The sequence below is a fragment of the Pomacea canaliculata genome, linkage group LG14, assembly GCF_003073045.1.
Source record: "Pomacea canaliculata isolate SZHN2017 linkage group LG14, ASM307304v1, whole genome shotgun sequence".
Classification (NCBI taxonomy): domain Eukaryota; kingdom Metazoa; phylum Mollusca; class Gastropoda; order Architaenioglossa; family Ampullariidae; genus Pomacea; species Pomacea canaliculata.
This window is the reverse complement of record NC_037603.1, coordinates 15239609-15251802: the sequence shown is the minus strand read 5'-3', so window position 1 is coordinate 15251802 and position 12194 is coordinate 15239609. Positions and strand designations below refer to the sequence as shown.

Below are 12194 nucleotides of genomic sequence, written 5' to 3'. Positions count from 1 at the left end.
CTTCGTAAACAAAAAATACTTGGATTAACAACATTAAGAAATATTTTCATCGCTTCCTGGTATCATTTCTGAGGTTGAGGGTTTTATATAAATTATAGATGAGGTTACAAAAATACTTGTGTGAACTGATTCGTGAATTTGTACTTACTCGGCCAAGTTCTTTGTCTCAGTGTGTTCTTGTATGGTGATAACATAATTAAAAGCTCTCTCAGTCTCTTTTGAAGACACAGATGCTTATTGAATTAAAATGAATTTGCTTTTTATTCTTCCTTTATTTCCTCTCCCTAGATGGTCGGTATTTACTTTTCGTTTCATCATACTGTCAGGTTCTGTTCATCAGTTTCTTAACTTTGGTTCCTAAACACTCTGAGCAGTCTATTAGATCAGTATGCGCAGTCTGCGGACATTCTATTTATAGTTAGCTTAAAACTAGATTGTATATAAGACTTAATTTAAGTTCCACTTAAAGCTTAGTGAATTGTTGTGGATCCAGGCGAAGGTCAACTTGGTCACACATCGATGATCTTTTGGGAAGCTCTGACTTTGGGAAGAGAGGTTGGCTGGAGATATGGGCCGCTGTTGTATAGAAGATGTCAGACTAGCATCAGTTGCAAGTGAACCAGAACTGGAGCCGTGACACATCAAAGGACGGGACAGCCCTCGTCATTGACCTCTCTGATGAACGGCGTCAGCTGAGCGAAACGTTGTCGTCGCAACATCCCTTGACTGTCGTTGTCTCGTCTGATGCTGTCTCTCGTCAAAAGGCACCGGCGACTTGTGCTGCCACACTTTGATGAGTGAAAGTCCCCAAACGCTTGACCAATAAATAATGATTAAAGACATAAAGAAACAAAATTCGTCAAGGGGGGGGGGGATTCATACAAATATATAAGATATTTGAATTTTTATCAGTATGTCCAATCAACAAGTAATTAATAAAGGTGTAATAAAGATTGATACTAGGCGATAAGACTTGTATGAGAAGTTTATCAACCATCAATTATTCATCATTAATTTTTATCAGATGAGGATGTAATTATTAAGCCACTGAAGCCGCTTCATATATTTATTGCATTTTATTTACTGCAAATGAGACAGGCACAAGCGAGAGAAAGTATTAAAAGACTTTTATTCGTCTTGCTTTCTCTGTGAACGTGAACACGTGCTATCTCCATATAAGTGAAGTTGAAGTTTACTCCATACAACTATTCTTAGTAACATCATGGAATCGGCTCTGAGGTGTGGAAACTCTGAACTCCTGGACTAGAACACAACTAAACAAAAAATGGTCATTTTCTCCAACAACTGTTCTTTCATTCCAAAAAAGACGATCCCACCAGCATTTTGTTCCATTTGTGTACCGTGTTGTATTTTTTTTACATTGCATTAACTAGCATCTCAGCGGAGAAGTGTCATTTTTATTTTTTCTAAATGAGGAAGAAAAGACAAAAAGTTTCGTGTTACCTGTCACAAGTGCATCTCTCAAGGCCACATCTGACGGTTGGACCTCCTCTCCTTCATTGAATCCATATTGGCATTTGTAGAGAGTGTCCTCATCCCGTCTCTTGGCGAGCATCTAGCACTCTGCTGCCAACTGCATGCCCTGCCTGGCCAACTCCACAGAGCTAATCCAACCTTGTGTGCCAGAAGGAAGATTTACAGTAAAAGCTATCTGCTCTTGGGGTTCAGATTTTTTTGGATTTAGCCTCAAGACACCCTAAAGCCAGATACGATGTTTGTCCTTCTGGTCTTCAAGGGCGACATGGACGACAAAGCCAAGCAGAAGCTGAGAGGGTGAAGGACACGTGTTGGTCTAGTTGTCAGGAAGCAGCGGGTCAACATGACTGGGGTCAGGCCCACCGAGCCCTCTCTGACAGAGGTCAACTTTGTGAGGTCACGCTTGTACACAGACATGTATGGTCCCAGCTCTCCCACGAGTTATCTTGAAACTGTGGTGTTGCTGTCTGTGCATGTGGATGTTTGTAGGTGTGTGTCTCCAAAAATAAAAGGAGGGTATCAACCCTGTCTTGAGGTAACTGAAATGATGTTATGAAGTTATCTAGAGATCATCTTAGCTATGTACAACCAGAAGGCTATGCTGGACATTTGCACAAAATGAAGCATGTAAGATCTTTTTCTGTAATAAAAAAGCCACAAGAAAAGATTGTATTTCTAGCCTGAAGTTGAATGAAGACAGTTTCTTCTTGTCAACAGTTGGCAGATTTTGCTTTGGGATCAAAGAGATGAGGAAAAATTGAAAAAAAAAAAGTTTCTTGATGACGAAGAGAAGATTGAGAATTAGTTCAGAACAGCTTAGCTCCACAAGTAAACATTACTTAGCTACATGCATATAATCTCTATGATTGTTCCAGCATCCTTCCACAACATTTCATTTTGACTGCTGACCAGGAGGGTCCAGGGGTTACTACTTATTCTGACATAAGAACTTTTTAAAAAATAATGGCTTCAAAGAGCGTACGGTAATTTCCTCTCATTTTCTCGCCATAATGAATGTAATAATAAACATAACAAAGTGGAGACTAACAGCGTGTGGCGCCATGTCCGAGCAGGAAGAGAGAGCGAGCTGCGTGAGCTTCCTTCGTCAATAAACATACTGGTTGCTAGGAGACGGCAGACTTTTGAATACAGTCGTAGCTGGGGGTTGCTGTGGGTAGGGTCACGTGCAACGTATGCAAATATTCACACGGACCCGGATGTAGACTCTTTCCCTTGCGTCATGGACAGAGTGAATAATGGACTGAGGCATACCAAAGGACAAAGGTGAGAATTATGTGGTGCTTGTTAATGATTTATTATTATTATTATTTTGTTATTGTTATTGTTGTTGTTGTTTTCGTGCATGTATGTTGGTAGATAGCTGACCACATTTGTCTCTCCCTGCCCCACAGACAAGACCTAAGGGCTTTAGTAGGATGCATGGTGTAAGCAAAGTGCATAAATAATGAAGGCTCAGTGCCTTGCAAATCGTGGATCATCTGATTACACTTTGTTATTTCCAAATCACGTGACTCTACCCCGTATATATCATCTTACCAGCCTACTTACGTAGAGAGCGCCAAACTAGACCTACCCGACAACTTTTACACGGGTGGTAGCATCCTACCCCAGCTCCCATGCCGCACTAACCTGCTTGATCCGCTGAGAGGAAAGGTCAGGCAAAAACGACAGATCGACACACAAGTCGTGATATCGAGTTTTGCTCGACTGACTGGTCCACCAGGGGGCGCGTCACGCCTGTTGATTGGCTCCACTCACGTCAGCACTCAGTGTGTGGTGCGCATGGCTTCTGCACGCCACCTTCCTCTTTCCTGTTTTTTTTTTCATCCCTCCTTTGTTTCTGTCGTGTCAGCATCGTGCCATCCTGTGCCTCACTCTGTCTTCCAAGAGAAAATGCTATTCAAGACATGTCACACGTGCTGTCACTGCCACAGGACTTGACACAAGTGTCGCCATCTCCAGATAGAAAGTTCGACTCTTTGGAAGACTTTTTACTGACATCTAGTCTCGTGACTTTGGGGGTCGCAGGAGGGGACTAATAGATGAAGCAGCTGACAAGCAGTTTCCTACCGGCAAAAAGCTATTTAGGGAAACAGCAAGAGAAAGTTGTTTCCTTCACATTCCAATTACATAGAAAAGTCTTCACTCACTCACTCACTCAATGAATATTGTCTGTTTAAGACGAATGACACAAACCTTTCAGTTCTTAAGACATTAATACAACATATAACGAACACACACACACACACACTTTACTTTCTGAACAGCTTGTGGCTAATTATTTTTCCAAGTATTCATTAAAAAGATGATATCTGTTTTGGCGTTTTCCTGAGAATAATGCTCATGACTATTCCTTTTGACATTTATTTAAGAATATAGCTCTGGATAAAATTCCTTCCTTGAACTAACACAAACAATCAGTTTTCAAATGCTTTATTTTTTTAACCCATTAATATAACTAGGAAACTGCTAACTCTCCGTCCTGATTAGACAACCTGCAGTATCTTGAAATTATGAGGCGAAATGAATATGGTCTAAATTACAAGTATGAAAAATTAGACAGCTAGTTAAATATGCAGGCGCATGTATTCCCTGTATTCCAAATGTTAGCGTGGAATAAACCGGTTGATGGCTGTAAGCTGAACTTGTTGAAGCTCGGTAAATGACTTAAATCACAGACATTATAGGCACATATGTTCCACGTCACTGCATCGTGAGACTGAAAAAAGTAGTTTCTTCTAATCGATTTGAGGGAGTGGATTCTTAAAGCTCTTGTTGTCGACCAGGCGTGCAGGTAACACACACACACAAACACACGCATACCAAAAATAAATAAATAAATAAATAAAACACACATGCGCATCTACGCAACTACAAAGAATAATTTGACCCCTACCCTGTAAACAATTTCGTGTACATAACTCTTAAACCTTGGGATCACACTTTCCCTGCAAAATATTCACACCTGCGCTGTCTTCATGCAACCGACCTCTGGCCAGACTCCTTGCTTAGCTTAGGTCGCACTTAGGTCGCACTTAGGACGCACGCTGGTGTCGAGCACACGACTCCACGTCGCCTCGTGCTGCCCGTGCCTCGCGCGTTTATTAATATTGTCGTAATCCTTTCATCAGCAGCCAAGTTGTGGGTTCCTGGGCGGCAAGTCAAGCGCATGCTCACTGCAGCTGCTCTTTGTAAGCGGCCTGTGCGCATGCGCTTCACGTCCTGTCTCATCGACCAAATGGCAATCACCCCGCCTGCCTGGGGACAGGCCTGCTTATCGACCTTTGAGAGGTGGCGCGCGCAGGTCGGTAAAATTCACGATGTCAGATGCTGACCGAAATACACCCACTCTTCCTTTCTCTCAATCTCTCTTATTCACTCATTCATTCTTCCTTAGGATGCGAATTATGTTCAGAAGGTGCGTCCACGCATTTGCAGTCCATCCCTGTCTTCAATTATTTTTTTACAGGAACACCATATTTTATGTTTTTCCTTTCGCGGTTTTGTGATCTGTTGACGCCTCCAAACCAGGGTGAAATTTTTTCAGGTGCCTCTACAGATGATGTGAGTGCTTTTATTCATACTTTCTTAACAGCAACTTTGATGTCACGTGGTGCGCTGTTGCTAATTATAATCCTCAATTTCTGCTGTTTGATGAGGCTTCTGAGTTAAAAGCCAAGGAGTGGATACGACAGAGACGATGACAATTTCTGGAAGTTCTGACGATGACCAAGGATATGATGACTTCGATGTTTACAGCAGTAAGACCAAGGTAGAAAGGCGATGTTAATGATGACACATACGACCCAAGCTTTCATGTCGTCGTTAACGACCTGCTGGTCCTTGAACACGTTGCCATTATCTCAGTCCAACCCAATCCACACCATCCTTTTGGAAAGTCAAACATGTTTATTGAAAGTTTGTTTATGTGATGATCTCCGAAAAAAGAATGAGGAGCCATGCTGGCTAAAAGTGGGAACAATTGATGAGACTTGCAGACAGACAGACGACTGAATTAACAATTAACCTTTGCACGCTCTGTATCTCTCAGTGCTTGTATACAGTTTCTGAGACAATGTCTAGAAAACATTGTTTACGCATGCGTTCTCGTGCTGAACATTCTGGACACACGCACATGCTCGATTACTAAAACTTACTGGGACGATCTAGAACTGAGTTACATTGACTAGACAGACACAACGGGTCCCGTGACGTGTTGGTGTCAAATAAATCGGAGGGCATGGCTGGCTGCAAACAAAATATAATTTGTTACAATTACCTCTTTGCACTCTAAGACCTCTCGGTTAACTCTCGTTGCCAGAAACTTGTGTAAGTGCAGCAGGAACAGACGTCTGGGCACTGTGGTCCACGATGACGGAAATACGTTTGTTATGTGGACGAGAGGGGAGAGGATTCTGGGTAATGGGTAACAACTCCGCTTCTATAGTCAACAACAACGGTGTTTGTAGTTGCAAGGACCCTGCTCCTCAATTTCGCACGCATGCGCCGGGAGGCACGTGGTTTTCGGGCATCAAAAGCACGACCGTTAATCAGCCCCGGCACCATTTCGGTCCTTCAGTTCTTTTGGACAAAGGGGAGTAAAAGAAGAGGGCAAAGCGGATGTGGTCAAAAGTGACGTCCAGCGTCTGCTGGGGAAGGGAGATAACTCCGAAGAGGACAAGACCCTCACCCGTACCCCACCCTGCACAAAGAGAGGGTACGGTTGACTGGCCAACCTGAACAACCACACTGGCACAATTGAGAAAGATGAGCTAAGAAGTGGCAAGTATTCAATAAATGCCATAGAGCTGTTGCCCGCTTCCTTTCTGTGGCTGCTGCTTCTGGGAGATGCTAGAAAACAAAGAGACTCGGAGCTGTCCATCACCGGAAGCTTCAATGGGGCATGGAATTCATGTGTAAAAAACAATGGCAAGCATATTGGGTCAAGTGGATTTTGAATTTTATCATGATTACCATATTAAAAATATTTTCACTATCAAATGCCGATGATGTTGTTAATTTATTCATAAACACCAGAAATCCTAAAAATGCTCAAACCGACATGAAAGGGGATTTTTGCAGGGTTGTCCATGGGACATATTTTTCTATCCCATCCCATCCCGTCCCATGGCAATTTATGCCTGTCCCATCCCGTCCCATCCCACGGGACGTTTCCCATGGGATTCCCATGGTATTAACAATCCTATGGACAACACTGAAAACCACTTTTCGGCTTTTGTTCTATAATTCCTGCTACTTCACATACAATAGATGATTCAGAGGAAAGATTTAAATCCTTGATGAATGAAATAACAGTAAATTTATTTTGCAATATCAAGTATCGACTACCATGGGAAATACAAATGTGTGCTGTCCCATCCCATCCCATCCCATGGGACGTTTCCCATGGGATTCCCATGGGATTCCCATTCCTATGGACAACACTGGATTTTTGAGGGGGAATAGTAGAATATGAAAGAAAGCTCAAGAGAAACAGACTGTCCTCCGAAAACGGATAATTCAGAAACAATTTATATTTTACACTGGAGAAAACTATACGCTGTCCATAACCTGCATTATGAAGTTTATGTTAGATAATGTGAGCAGAAATATGTGTGTTATACAACTATACTTTCTTTACTAAAACTTTCACATACTATGGTCAGTAATATAAACAATAAAACTGATTTATTTAAAGGACAATAATTACAATAATAGCTTTTAGATGTAAAGAATGGATGCACGACACTTTTAATTAATCTCTTAAACTTTATGAAAATTGTTACAAGTTGATATTAAACCTCGGGAAGTCAACATCCACCAACATGATTTCAGGCGAACCTTTTCGATTTCTTGTTACAGTTATTATCTGAAGAAGATGCTTTGGTTTAAATTAGTCTGTGTAAAAATAAAAGCAACCCTTCTAGTTGCATCTGCATGGTTCTACAAAGATTTCACAAAAGAGGAAACCTACATTCGAATTTTCATTACTCGGATAAATACTCTTCAAAATATTTGAACAATGTCCACTGGAATAATTTTTTTATGGCTCACAGAAGACTTAGTTTAAAGAGAGAAATAGAACACTACACCTCACACAATGTCTTCTGCGCCATTTTTTCCTATCCGTCTGCTCCCCAAGTGAAAAACTTCCTACGTCACTGCAATTGGCAATGACGCAAAAACAAAAATGACGTAAAACGCAGTGACGTAGAAATTCCCTTTCTCCGGCTACCGCCTCTCCCAGTGCGACACGTGACAATATTCTGCACAAAGATGGCAGATCTGGCTTCTCATTTTTAGTTTTCCTTGAAAATTTTAAGCTTGTGATGTTGGCGTTTCTTACTGATACATCAGACTCATTGTCGGACGTCAAATGGTAATACTGGTCGATTATTCCCAGTGGGCAGACGACTGGTCTCTTGTAGGTTTCCATGGAAATAGTTTAGAAAATATGCCCCAACACGACGGGAGGAGGAATGGAAGAAAATCATCTACTGGCACAAAAACTTCCTATGTTGAATTTCTTTAATATTTCCCAGGATTTTCCAAAAGCTAAAAACCTAAAGCTTAGCGGCTGTGCCCCCAGGGTATACAAAGCATTTTAATTACGGTCCTCCTACAGACAGGGAGGATGTGAGGGCGGTGTGATCAATATGGGAGGAAACCTCACAGGCTTCTCATCTGTTAGATGTTGTAGATAACACTGTAACACTCATCTGCATGGTCAATATTGTACTTACATCATATTGCGGACATATTTTAAAGAATATGCTGATGAGTCTGTTCAAAAGGTGTATATGATCAACTGCGAGCAAAATATCGTTCTATACAACCCACTTGATACTATTTTTAAAATTTGGTTTCCTTTTTTCTTACCTCTTCAAAAAAGTAATCATCTTTAGATTCATCGTTTTTTTCCTAAAGGAGTTTCTTTTCTTGAGGCTACAAAATTTTTTTTTTTCTCTGACATGGCAATCCTCTTTATATTTTTTCCCGTAATTTATCTTAATTCCACATGTTCTTTAATTTTTTCAAGAACTTAATTTTCCTGTCTTTTTTCTAATGTATTAATTTACTTTCCAAGTCTTCCTTTGTCTTTTCCTTCTTCATTGCTGCACGGTCCGTACCTCTGTCATTAACTTACATTAATAATATTTTTAGAAGTGGCATTGTCTTTGTTTCCGTAAATAATCCTTTGTGTTATCCAGAGCGCAGCAAGCTGTTCGATGATTCTGTGCTAACCTTATTTATTTCAGTGATTTATTTGCATAATCAATGTCTTTCAGGAGAGAATAATCCTTTCGACAAAGTGTTATGAATTGATTTTTATAAATGTGTCTTTAAAATTCAATTTTTGAAAATCCATCCAAGTTCATCTAATAAAAAGTCGGATAACACATTCCAAAAATAAACTCTTGTTTTGTCGAACAACATGGAACAAGCAGTTAAACATTAATTCAGTTTATTTGGTTGCACTTTTGTATCCGGATCACTAAGACACAATTGTTGATTAAGCATCAGAAAATGTATCGAGTGTGATTATACAGTAAATGTCAGGGAATATTGTGTAGACCGATTGATGGAAGGCATATGATAGTTGGTAGATCATTGTCACAGACCAGTCCTTGCCTCCCGTGTTTTGCTGGAGACCGCCAATCACACGAAAAGGCTTGATGATACAAATAATGCAAAAACTGATTAGACTGTCTCACTTGCTGTCCTGCACAAATGTTCGTAGGAGATCATCACCATCGCAGCAACGCTGTCTGTCAATAGCACCATCTACAAGCCCAAAGACAAGTTGGTCCATGCTGACACTGCTCCCCCGAAATTCTTTTGTCTCTCGAAATTCTTTTGTACCTGACACTGCTCAATGTCTACAATCGTTGGGCAGAAACAGGTTTCTCCACACAATGATGTTACGAAAACATTTTGAAGCATCGATGTATGAAGCGTGCCAGGGACGTCAGGGACCAGGTGGAAGCCCTGTGTTCCCGCCACGTGGGTGACGATGGTGCCCAGTCCTTGGCACCTACTCAGGTGTCTCCTGAACTTTCTCACGCCGGCTCTTGTCCTCCTCTCTCCCCGCACACAGCAGTAGACTTGCTGGAGACAGGCCTTCCCTCCCGGCGCTCCCGTCGTCGTAACTTCTCTGGCTGTTTGGGATGATGGGAGGGTTCATCTACTCAGGCCACCATCCTTCCAGTTGCTGGTGTCGTCGTCGTCGTCGTCGCACCGACTCCGGCTATGACACCTCTCGAGCCCGGCGCCTCACTCCCCGCACACAGCAGTAGAGTTCGCTTCTCCGCAGACAATCGCAAAGTTTCTTGGAGACTGTGCAGCGTCTCCCCACTCGTTTCTGGAGTCTCCCCTCAGTAGTACACGACACACCTCGCTCCAGCCAGCAACTTCCAAACAGCCTCTTCACTTTTACACACCGTCTGCGTTAATCCAAAATTCGCCCCCCTAGGCTTTCAACTCTCCTCTATATATATACTCCTTCTGTCACACCCCACACGGGTGAGCACTTCATGCCTCGCTCGTGAGGTCCACAACTCACGTGGTGTCCAGAATACACGTAGCCCACGATTTTTACAAGGTAGAGGGACAACACACAGGGCTGGCTACGCCACCCCGCTCCCCTCCACCTCCTTCCACCAAACTCAGCAAATCACTGTCGTCAACACCCCGAAAAACACGGGTGGCACGGACTGGTCCGTGACAATCATAAATTTACTGGTAAAACAATATGTTATTCCGGCTATCATTCTCTTCCACAACCGACATACATAGTATTTGCTGCCTTTACCTACTGTGTAATCAGACTTGTTAAAATTTCTATTTTATTGTCTATTGACACTCAAAGCAAATTTCCTCACCGAGTGCCTACAGTGAGTACCTTCAGTTGATGTTTGATTCATTCATAAGTTCAAATAAAAAAGTGAGAGAATTTTCCCCAAACTACTTCTCAATCACAGCAGTTTGCTGAGTTTGAGATACATACATATAGAGGTTTTTTTTTCTCCTGGAAGGTAGAGAAAAGTTACAGATTCTGCTGTTGGGGCTTTTTTTCCCTCGTTTATAACAAATAGAACTTTGCTTTTCTGATTGTTTTCTATCTTCATATAAAGTGTGGGATTTTTCTCATTACAGTTGCAGTCTGGTAAACATTCCCAAAAGCCAAAAGACATCAGCGGTTTAACTCAAATATAATCACTGCAATGTCTAGGTATGTATGAAGCGGACACCAAGTCATCTATCATCTAATGAATAGCAACTCATGGTAATATGAAATATATTTTAAATAATAAGAATGCTGCTGTCTTGACATGTGCCCTCATATCAGCAGTTTACAAAAAGGTACATCCAGAAAAAAATGATATTTTAAGTTCCATCACAAGAGGAAAGTAATCTTATCCCTCTGATTGCACAACATAAAAGCTTCTTTCTTCCTGCAATTTGTTTTTCAGATTCTGGTTCCCCTAACAGACTGTCTGGTGGAACATCAGTTAGTGAACCAATATAGCGAGGATTAGATGCACATGGTTCTTGGTCCTCGTCTCAGACACACCAGTCTTTGTGTGGATGTGACATCTGTTTACAGGGATGCCACGATGTAGCCGTAGTTGCTGGCTCGGCAAGAACACTCCATTGCCCCCTCCTTTCTTCCCAATGCAGCCTGACATCATCATCATCATTATTATTATTATTTGTGAAGCCACTTACAGATGTACCAAAAATAAATATTTTTGTAATCCAGGACAACAGCTGAAATTCTGGTGGAACTGGTACTTGTGAGGACAATAGCTTCGTGCAGACATAAATCTTTTGACGATAGAACTTTCGTGCAGATGTTTGTTGTTGAGCTGAGGTCCAGCTGGTATGTCATCTTCCCTCCCAACGTGTAATGCATTGTCGTCTGCGTGTGCTAATGGGAAAGCTGCTGATGTTAACTTGATTATGATGCTGCTCTGATAACACGTGAGCATACACTCACATTAGAGTGGAGAAGAAGATCAGACCATCTTGCCGACCAGGTGACCTGATAATGCTGCCGATAAATGAAGAGCAGAGCACATTTCTCGACATAAACTGTCATATCTTGAATTTAGGTTGTCTTGTTTACTTGGCTGTTTATTGGACAATGTATAAACACCACCACTGTTTCAATAAGTCTGACAGTGTGGTTAGTTCCTTGTAAAGATTTCTTATTTTCATTGATACCATTTTCTGTACAAGTTACTATTTATTTTTTTTTTAAATTTATTTCGGTATTTATGGCCAAATTTTTAATATTTTTGGAAGTTCTGGGAGAGCGTTGCAGGTACCCTCCAGGAGATGTAGAAACGTCCATCTTACCGTTAGCAAGCATCCGTGTGTTTAGCCGCACGTGTCAGAAAATTCTAATTTAAAGGCTTACTAAGGTGTACAACAAAGATAAGACCGGGACTGCTAATAGTTCAATACAAAATATTACAGTGAATGATAAGGAAAAGGCTTTTCTGAATTCAAAATCAACTTTTTCAAACTGTTTACCTAAATTTACTAGAGGGATGAAGACACAAAATGGAGTCATCTAGGCTCCATCATCGTAAAACCTGAGAATTCAAGATAATTATAGCTGTAGTAACTATTATTCTTAGATGAGATAAAACTCTTGTAGCCCATCCTTG

The 12194-nt window shown here is 41.3% G+C and overlaps 1 long non-coding RNA gene across 1 annotated transcript; it reads left to right on the top strand.

Moving 5' to 3' along the window:
* The first annotated feature begins 2734 nt into the window (after positions 1-2734).
* LOC112555432 lies at positions 2735-11203 on the top strand. Its single transcript, XR_003097499.1, has 3 exons — positions 2735-2781; positions 10675-10750; positions 10992-11203. It is a non-coding gene; the product is annotated as an uncharacterized LOC112555432 (long non-coding RNA).
* Positions 11204-12194: the final 991 nt, after the last annotated feature.